Here is an 11,525-nt window from a genome sequence, read left to right on the forward strand (position 1 = left end):
GTATTATAATAAGTAGATGAGTCCAGTCAAAAATTGACAAATTTGCAAGCAGCGATAGAATAGAACTATCTGGAGGCGATTTTATCTGCCTTTGGTCTCAGTTAGACAGTCTAGTAATTTTTAGTAGGCAGAGTTGGAAAAATCACTGCTTGTTTTATTCTAACACTAGAAAGTGATGCTCCAGACACTCTTCAAATAGCTCTTATTATGGTTTTTCAACTAGGAAAATGGAAGTTAGCCTAGTGGTAAAGATCAGATTAAGGGGAATATCTTATTCGGTTAGCCTATTTTTTCTTTCAGTTATAACCATTAAAATGAGGGAGGAGATGGATGATCCTGGAATAGAAATCAGTATGTCTTACAGGTTTAAGGAACTATATCCAAAATATAACTTTGATATAGTTGATAGTTGTTGTTGTTTAGTCATTAAGTCATATTCTACTCTTTTGCAAACCCATGGACTGTAGCCTGCTAGGCTCCTCTGTCTATGGGATTTCCCAGGCAAGAATACTGGAGTGGGTTATCATTTCTTTCTCCAGGGTATCTTCCTGACCCAAAGATCAAACCCATTCCGCTTGCATTGGAAGGAGAATGCTTTACCACTGAACCATGAGGGAAGCCCATGGTTGATGGTACATGAAAGTTATTGAAACAAAATTACTTGAAGTCAAGTAAGTTTTTAAGAAAATTACATTGTCAAAGAATCATCTAGCCAAACTTCAAAACTCATATGGTTGCTGGAGTCCTAAAATTATTCCTAAACTTTCAAACCTGCACCAGCAGGGAGTGGGCTGCAAAAGCTGGATAGTTCTGTACTGCCCTCTCCAGTACACTCACAGAAGATAATGAACAAGGAAGACTGATCTAAAGGGCTTGGTCAGATTGGAAAGAAGGACAACGGATCAAATTCTCTCTTTCCCCCAAAACAGAACCAGTGTCTAATTAAAAAAATAAACAAACAAACAAACAAAAAAAAACCTTAATCCACTACCAGGAGAGAGAACTGTACAGTTTCTATTCAGGGGGATTTCATCATTGATGTGGACTCATAACCCCCATATCTCCTGGGTTGTTGTTTTTTTTTTTTCCCTTTTATAAATGGAAAACTGATTTTGCATTCGTCATGTACTACTCTTCTTTAATGAGACTCATTGCATGTGCAGAAAGAAGAGTGAGCATGGATGCCTTTAAGACCAGAGACCAGAGGATGGAAATTGCAAACCATCTTCCAGGATGCATTTCCCCACTTACCCTTTAAGTAACTACCTCTCCTCATTTATTTTCAGCTGAGAATGTATTTGCTCAACCTCACACTACATTTCCCAGTCTTCCCTGTCAACCTACCAAGTTAGATTCCTGAAAGAACTTTTAAAACAGAATCTTCTTACCTCCCCTGAAATATTATGGGAAAGAATAATATACTTTCATTTTATTTAAGCCACTATATTTTAAGAGAACCTTTGTTATAGCAGCTTAGTTTATACCTTAACCTATATAATAATAGTGTAATATTACTAGGCTACATTTTCCTACTTCTTGTGTTTTGCCAAACCATAGACACCTCTGTTTTAAAACTTATTTGATTTCATATTCTTGGTAATTCCATCACTACTCTGTTATGGCTACTTCCCCAAGCCTACTGTGATAGTTAATTTTATGTGTGAACCTGGCTGGGTCACAGTACTTAGATATTACTGTGTCAAATATTAGTGTGGATGTTTCTATCATGGTATTGTTTTGGCTGAGACTAACATTTAAACTGGTGGATTTTGTAGAGCAGATTATCCTCCATAATGTGGGCAGGCTTTTTCTAGTAAGTTGAAAATATTACTAAACAAAGACCTCTTTTAAGCAATCAGGAATTCTTCCAACAGAATTCCCTTGGACCCTAACTGCAACTATTCTCAGAGTCTCCAAACTGCCCAGTTATCCCATTCGTCATTGGATTCATCAAGCCTCTGAAATCTTGTGAGCCAATTTAACAATAAATTTCTCTCTCTCCAAACACACACACATCATCATCATCATCCTCCTCAGACTTTAATACTGTTATAAAGTCACCATTCTTCTGTTGACAGCATGTGTGTCAATTTTGGATTATTCTTTCATATTGCAAATATCTACTGAAGACTTATTATCTACCAGATTCTAGTTTTGGAATGCAAAAGAGCCTGTCTCTCATGGGGCTTACATTCTGGTGAAGACAGATCAGATCAGTTCATTTCAGTTCAGTCGCTCAGTTGTGCCTGACTCTTTGCGACACCATGGACTGCAGCATGCCAGGCTTCCCTGTCCATCACCAACTCCCAGAGCTTGCAACTCATGTCCATCAAGTTGGTGATACCATTCAACTATCTCATCTTCTGTCGTCCCTTTCTCCTCCTGCCTTCAGTTTTTCCCAGCATCAGGGTCTTTCCCAGAGTCAGTTCTTCACATCAGATGGCCAAAGTATCGGTGCTTCAGCCTCAGCATCAGTCCTTCCAATGATAATAAATAAATAAAAAACATGGTAAAAAAGAGTTGTGAAAAAAAATGAAGCAGCAGAAACAGCTCAAGAACAACTAACAGGAAGTATTCTTCTGCGGAGTGTCTTGAGGGGATGGGGATCTCTTGACTCAAGAGCTGAGCTGTGTTATTGTAAAGTGAGGGAGTCAGCCATGAGGATACCTCATGAGGTCTAGACTGAGGAAATAGCAAGGCGAAAGTTCTCACAGCGAGAGGATGCTTGATGTGTTTGAGAAATTTTCTCAGAGTGTGATGAATAGAGTGGCCTGTGAGTATAGCCAGAAGGGGCTTTCTATTTTTCAGATTCTAAATTGGGGAAAAGGCAAATCTTAAGCTAAGGATAATAAAAATCCCTTAGACTCTCTGAAACTACTTTCTCTGAGTATACGTTTTGAAATTTCTAGATATGTTTGAGAGTTGGTCCAACTTTTCTAGTTAGGAAAAATTCCTATAAGTTTCTCCAAGTTAAGGATGAGATAAAGGTTTTATAGCACATTTAGATAGTTATGTGCAACTATTTTTTATGTTCCTTGTAAATTTCTAGAACTTAGGTGAACTAACCTAGTCTCTGCTGCACTTAGGAACTGGGAGAAGGCACGGGACCCAGGCACTAGCCAATGGCAGAGCTTCCCCTTGCCCCCAAGCCCAGGACATTGTGGCAGTGAAACCAGTTTTTGAAGGAACAGAGTGAGAAGCTTGAAGGCAGGTTTTCCTATCAACATGGAGATCTCCTTAGTTTATATACAGTAAGGGTCTGGATTGTATCAATATTTTATTTAAATAGATAGCATGTTTTCTTACCATATATAGCCTTGTACTCAACCTTATGATTCTGGCTTTTAGCCTTAGACTGACTATTTAGTCCTTTGATGAGCAGGATTTATTAGTAGAAGTGAAAACTGTAGAATACAGCTTCAAGCTGAAAAGGCTTTCCACTTTTATTAACTATTTAATAACAATTTCAGGAAGGGTAAGGCCTCGTTGCAAATGCTGTTCTTAAAATAAATATAGCAATAGTCCAGCTTTTATCATAAAACAAAATCTAGATCCTTCGTGTTGGCAAGAAAAAGAGAACCTTATTGTTGACAGAGGATAGACCCAAAAGGCCAATCACCTTTCCTTCCTTTCAGGAAGCTGTGAAATGACAACACTCTGTGTCAGATGCCACATTCAAATTATGTTAATTCAAGGAGGTTTTACTTTAAAGCAGACTGTTTACAAAGGTGTAGATTTAGGTGCGTGATCAAGTGGCCCTAAGCATAGCAACACTGTCTATCACCATCCAAGGCCCAAAGGGGCAAACAAAAGGAGAGACTATTAGAACCCAGAGAAACAGAGTCACATAGATTAAGAAACATTGAGTACAGCAAGCTTCAGTTTAAGGACAGGGATACAACCTTGTAAAGAAGGAGATAAGGAAATGAATGTTTTTACTTCGTGCTCCTCACTTATTCTGATGCTACAGTGCAAGGATGTCCCTATGGCCAAACCCAACAGTGAACAGCAGTTGTGAGAGTCACACTGTAATCTGGGATAGTGAATAGGGCAGTGAGGGGTTGAAAATTAACCTGAAGGGAGAAATGAGAACTTTAAGGCACAATTTCCTTTCTCCGTCTAGACAATGATTCTGTCCTAGGGCAATTTCAACAAGTGAAATTTCTATAAATGTCAGAAAGGTAACTCTTCCTTTCTGCTTGTCCCTCGTACAGTATGCGAGAGACTGGCTCATGACTGCCCCTACTGCAGTATTCCGATGGATGGTAAGCTTTCTGTAAATAGATTACTTACTGTTCCCTGTGGAATAAGGATGAGGCAAAGATGAGCACGGATATTGGAAATTTGTTTTTCAAATAATTTTTTATTAATTAATTAGTTAAAAAATTTTAAAGATTTCGGCTGTGCTGGGCCTGTGTTGCTGCACACGGACTTTCTCAAGTTGCAGAAAGTGGGGGCTACTCTCCACTTGCGGTGTGCAGGCGTCTCATTGTAGCAGCTTGCCTTGTTGCAGAGCATGGGCTCTAGGGCACACATGCCTCAGTAATTGTGACCACAGGCTTAGTTGCCACACAGCACATGGAATCTTCCTGGACCAGGGATCGAGCCCACGTCCCCTGCATTGGTAAGTGCATTCCTACCACTGGACCACCAGGGAGGTCTCAGATAATTTTCTAACTCAAAGGAGTATTTTTTATCAGTGGGCCTGAAGAAAGAACTTGGGAAGAGAAGCATCTCCACTTCCATATCCGACAAAGACTAACATTCAAAGTAAATAATTTCCTCAACATAAAATGTCTAGGCATGTTTACCACTCTCATAAGACCTAGATTCATTTGTCACTTTTCAAGAATACTACAGTTAATATTGGAAATATGTTCACTTCCTTCTTGGGATGAGAATTTAGAGCCTGAACTTAGACCATTCTTTATGGATTTGTAAAGTAAAGCCCTAAATGAAAAGATGAGTCTTTTCAGTTCTTTCTAAAGGTCACTGTGCTGCAGATCATGGTAACCTTTAATTTATGAGTCCCATGACACAAGAAACCCCTGTGTAATACAAACTGAGATTTTTTTTTAAATTTGTCATCTAGTGTAGTCAATAAAGATCACTATTCAAATATGCCCACATTTAAAAAATCAAAGGAAGCATGTGTATGTTTTTGCATAATTCAGTAAAATTATTCTGAAAAATTTAATTTTTATTCTCATAAACAAAAATTAAATAAATTTTAAAAATTTAAAAACTGCTCAATAGATCTTGCATCAGTGAAAAATCTTAGGGTGGAAAAATGGTTTATTTGCTTCTGTTGAAAATCCCAGATGACAGTACCATGCTATATTATACATTTTAAAAATAATTCTCTTAGATACAGAGTATATTGTGCAGTAGATTGTGTAATTGTATTTTAGTACCTTTAAGTACACTGACATGGCTTAACTTACATAAACCACAGATAGTGGTACAGTTGCTACACAATAAAAATATTAATATCAAGAAGAGTGTTCACTTGAAAACATTATCAAAAATACTATGAATAAAACCTAAAATACTAAAAATAAAATCTCATACCTTACAGGGACTTCCCTGGTGATCCAGTGGTTAAGAATATGCCTTTTAATGCAAAGTACTCAGGTTCAATCCCTGATCTGGGAACTAGGATCACACCTGTTGTGTGATGCAGCTAAGCCTGCACCACAACTAGAGAGAAGCCCATGTGCTACAACAGCAACAAAAATCCTGCGTGTTGCAACTAAGACACAGGGCAGCCAAATAAATAAATATTTTTTAAATAGCATATAAAGATACCTGCAAGAAGTGTGACATATAAAGAATCTGCCAATCAGAAGAATTTAGAAAATTTGTTGTTCTGTCGCTAAGTCATGTCTGACTCTTTGCAACCACATGGACTACAGCACACCAGTCTTCCTTGTCCTTCACTATCTCCCTGAGCCTGCTCAAACTCATGTCCACTCAGTCCATGATGCCATCCAACCATTTCATCCTCTGTTGCCCCCTTCAATATTCAGGTTTAAAAATAATGAAGAATTAAAAAGAGTTTTAGAGCCAAAATTATACATCGTATATGTCAATAGCTCCTAGTTTCGACCTAATCATTGTGATTTTTCTTTTTTTTTTTTTACTACAAAAATGGCCCAAGTCTTCTAGCAGCTTCTACTCTTTCCTATTTCTGAGAGATCAATTTCTGCATATCCACATATCATCTAGAATCATCTTTGTAACACATTTATTTGATCATGCTCCTTATCTTAACTTAAAATTTTTAATTACTTAACCATTATCTTTAGAAACAATAATTCCTTCCCTTCATGGGATTGTTCCTACAGACTATTCTAATTTTTTCCCCTGCCACTCTTTCTCCCAGCTAGCTTTGCTGTAGTAATATCAGCCTGATATACGTTCATTGAACACCCCAGGCTTCTTCCTAGTTTAGACTTATTCTCTATCTTTGAAAAGCTCTTCCCTAGCAATGACATGAGTCACTCCCTAACTCAGTTCTGGTCTCTACTTAAATATGCCACTTTTTTCATCTGAAGACCTTTAGCATATGCTCTTAAATCTTCTTTAAATTCTCTGTCTCCTTTATCTCATATAATTGGCTGCTTATTATTCCTTTTTACCCCCAATTATGTGAAATTTTATATAGTAATCCTCCATAAATGTATGTCTAAAAGATACTCTCTCGTTCTAGATTTAAAATAAGAGCTGTACCCTCTTGCATGTGATCAATGAGAAAATAAAATAAATTTTATCTTCTAAAGTAAATGAGATATTTATACTATGGGCAGAATTTTATGATGCCCTTTCAAGACTTGTTCCTTGTGTACACACCCTGTATAATCCCCTACCCCAAATGTGTGTGGGATGTGAAAATATGATAAAATATTGCTCCCAAGGTTAAATTGCTAATCAGTTGATTTTCAGTTAATCAAAAAGGAGGTCATCTTGAATGGGTCTGACTTAAATTAATGAGTCTTTTTTAAAAAGTAAGGCTTTAGAGAAACGTTCTGCTGGACTTCAAAACGAAGGGGACTGCCATGCTGCGGCAAGGATGACTTTAACCTGTTACCATAACCAAATAAAGGCAATGCAAACAAACATACATACACACAAATCGAAACAATATAATTATTGAATACTGGCTTAACCAAATTTAACAGCATATTAAACCAACTCTAGAAATAGCCTACAATGCAGGAGACCCAGGTTTGATTCCTCGGTGGGGAAGATCCCCTGGAGAATGGAATGGCAACCCACTCTAGTATTCTTGCCTGGAGAATTCCATGGACAGAATCCTCTAGTCCATGGGATCACAAAGAGTCAGACACAACTGAGCGACTAACACTTTCACTTTTTTTCACATCAGAAACAATTGGGAATTAATCCAAGAATGCAAAGTTTGTTCATTTGAAAAGAAGTTAATTATTTTACCTTTTTAACAGACTGAAAAAAAAAATCATCTCAATAGATTCAGAAAAAGCATTTGATAGAATTCAACATTCATTCATGATCAGAAAATTTCTATGCATACTTAGAAATAGAATAAAATGTTCTTATTCTGATAAAGGACATCAGGAATAAACTTATCAACAATATGATATTTACTAGTTAAAGACAGTGCTTTCTTTCTAAAATACAGAACAAGGATAAGATAGCTGCACTCACTTTTTCCATTAACATTGTACTGCAGGGTCTAGCCAAAGAAATTTTAACTATGAATTTAACTTTGTAATAGATATAAAACTATTCAAGTTATCTAGGCTATTTCATGTGATTTTGGTAGTTTGCCTTTTAAAGAATTTGTCCATTATGTTTAAGACAAGAACAAAAACTACACAGATTGGAATAGAACAAATAAAACTATATTTGCATATGCCATGATTGTCTAAGTAGACACTTACAAAAGTAAAAAGTAATACTGACATCGATAACCATGTTTACCAAGGTCATAGGAAACATGGTCAATATCAAAAATCAATTTCATTTCATCACAGTAGCAAGAAACAAATAAAATTGAAATTAAATATATATGCAAATATGTTTATATGTATAATTTATATTTGAATTAGAAATCATAAAGTGCATAGGGATATATTTATAAAATATGTCTAATATCTATATATTGGAAACTAAAATATTACTGGAAAAATTTTAAAAGATCTAAAATGGAAAGAATGTACCATGTTCAAGGACCAATAAGTTGTTAATTGATCAAACTGATTTACAGATTCAAAGTAAGCCTAATCAGAATTCTTATTTTTGTTTTTGATGTTGTTAATATTGAAAATGAGGAAATACAGAAAAGCTTTTACAGAACACATAGGTTGTATTTAAATATAGAGCTAAATTTACAAAGAAAAATGATTAAAACTGACAGAAATTATGTGGTAAAAAGCAGTCAACTTGAAAAATATTATATGATAGATAATAGTTGAGTAGAAATCCATTTTACAATTAGAAATAAAAATATGTCATTTATAAGATATAAATAGGTGTAAATATATTGCCTTAAATAAAAGTCAAACAAAAATAAATTACATAGAGGTAAAACTGAGTTATAGATGAGAAATTAAATAAAAATACATCATCCTAATTTCTCTAAAGAGAATGATGAATACTAGTAGGATGAGTACACTTTTAAAAATAGAGCATTATACATATGTCATCAACTATAGCTATTCATGTATCCTCTGAAACAAAACACCTAATGTGCAAATTTTAATTATGCAAAACACATAATTTGTGCAAATTATCGCAAACAGTAAGCAAAACAAATACAACATAACAAAAGTAGAAAAATAGCATAATGACAAGAAATATAACTTAAATATGACTACAGAACTCAAATGAAACATTTCTGTCATCAAAGGAAGCATTTTTAATCAAGTATTGATTATGTTAAGCTGCATTCATATAGTGAAGTGTATTTAGAATCTCATTCACTTCTTTCACGGAATTTATAAAAATCTGTAATCAAGAGAAAAAAATGGATTTTTTTTTCATGTTCGGTGTTTACGAGGCTGGCAAAGTTGTAAGCTGTATGTGGACTGGGACCAAGCATGTCTCCTCCAGTAGAGAACCTGGCGGTCAAATAAGCAATAAATATACACAATTTGCAAAAATGAACAAATGAAATCAAGTGAATAAAAGAATAGATTGAAGCAACCAAGGGGTTGAAAGAGCCAAGTAAATGTTAAAATAATATTAATAGCAAACAATCACATATAAGTTAAAACCAAAATGAAATATAGTTTTAGCTATTTGTGAATTGCTTTATAACATCCAGCACTTCTGGCTATATGCAAATAGACACTTTCTAACATTTCCAGTGGTCATGTATGGATGTGAGAGTTGGACTGTGAAGAAAGCTGAGCACCGAAGAATTGATGCTTTTGAACTGTGGTGTTGGAGAAGACTCTTGAGAGTCCCTTGGACTGCAAGGAGATACAACCAGTCCCTTCTGAAGGAGATCAGCCCTGGGATTTCTTTGGAGGGAATAATGCTAAAGCTGAAACTCTAGTACTTTGGCCACCTCATGCGAACAGTTGATTCACTGGAAAAGACTCTGATGCTGGGAGAGATTGGGGGCAGGAGGAGAAGGCGACGACAGAGGATGAGATGGCTGGATGGCATCACGGACTCGATGGACATGAGTTTGAGTGAACTCCGGGAGTTGGTGATGGACAGGGAGGCCTGGCGTGCTGCGATTCATGGGGTCGCAAGTAGTCGGACATGACTGAGCGACTGAACTGAACTGAACTGAACATTACTGTGTTAGAATGAGTAATGACCATCAGAAAAATGTTCATAAAATAGAGAAATCAAACTTAAAATCTAAACAATAAAAGATTGGCTAAAATAGCAGGTATAACCCTTATGATGAAATAAAAATTCTATGAAAACTCTTTCACATAGTAAAAACCAAACTGTTTATATTTCTGAACATGTTTTCCAAAAGAAAAAGCATACACATGCACATGTATTGCAAAAATATTCTAAATATGTAAGGCAAGACGTTCAGAGTGCTTATATCTTAATGTCAGAACTCTGTGTATTTAGATATGTTCCATCATTTCTGTCGTGAACATATATGTTATACTTTTAAGGATAAAATTTATAACAGAAAATTAAAAGCTTCATCCTGAACTGGCAAAACAAAAACTAGTAAAATATATAATTTCTATTATGACTCCTGGTTTCAAAAATAATGTTTTCAAGCATTTCCTTTCCAATTGGAGTGGCAGAAGAGAACATTTCATACTTGAGCTGTGTTGGCATCTTGGTGTAACCAAAGGAACAGGAGTTTAACTCTTTCTTGTCCTCAATTCAAATATGGTTCCACTACTCACCAGAGCCCAGCCTGGTCTCTTTGTCTCAGGGTGTCTTTATCCAGATAAACATTGGTGCTATATAACTTCACAAAAATAAACTCCCTTAAAAAAAAAAAAAGAATAATTCACTGTAAAGTTCCAAGTTTCAGTTTCCATATCTGAAATGTTGAAATGATGCCAACTCCTAAAGAATTTAACAAAATAATGCTCATAAGAATGCCCAGGACACATTTATCTTGATGAATATATGTATACCGTACATGTATAAGTTGTAATTAACATAAACTTTCTATATGTAAATATAGACACAGATTGCATGCCCATAAAATGGAGAATTATAATCACATACTGACAAATGGAAGTTCATTATGGAAGCTGCATTTTTATAAAAAGAACTTTAGATGTGCTTGCAAATGATATAAAAGGCCAGTGTATTTTCTATCTTCAACAGGCAATTTTAAGGGGGAAAAAAAAAAACAGATGGGACTTACAGAATTTGATTTATTAATAACACGGATTTTATTTTTGGTCCCAAACTAGTTTATTCTTTTAGGATGGGGAGAGATACACAAGAAAGACAGAAAGCCAAGATTTAAGGAAAGGCTCTGAAATAAAATATGCACACACAGACTTGAAACAATCTGGTTCTGGGGGTAACAAAGTAACAGGTTTTTCTCTACATGGTTCCCCACCCCCAGCTAGGCTCAGAGTCCTTATGCAAACAAATGGGACATATTGCAGAGGTGATTCATACAGCTGGGGACACAACAGGCTGTCCCAGACAAAACCAGCAATTAACAACGGCCTATTTGTTCAATGTTGTCCTCTCTAAATTGTTTCTCCCTTTATGAGGAAAAGTGGCATGTTTGAATACATGACATCTTCTTCAAAGTTTCTACATTTGTGCATTACTAAATGTACCTCAAAATAACAACCAACTTTCCCCTTTTTTAAAATAGAAACCCAGGTTTTCATAAATATCCGTCTGCGCTTTCATCTACATATGTGCTGCTATCTTTCCATAAACTCAATCAGTTAATTTAGTCTGTATTGGTAAATGTAGAAAAGCTCTCAGATGGTTTAGAAGAAATAGAACAAAATTAATTTGGGGTGTTTTTTTTTTCTCCCAAGTAAAGTGTCACAATCTGTGCATGCTATTTCTCTCATTGTTAC

This window comes from Ovis canadensis, chromosome 3 (assembly GCF_042477335.2).
Source record: "Ovis canadensis isolate MfBH-ARS-UI-01 breed Bighorn chromosome 3, ARS-UI_OviCan_v2, whole genome shotgun sequence".
Classification (NCBI taxonomy): domain Eukaryota; kingdom Metazoa; phylum Chordata; class Mammalia; order Artiodactyla; family Bovidae; genus Ovis; species Ovis canadensis.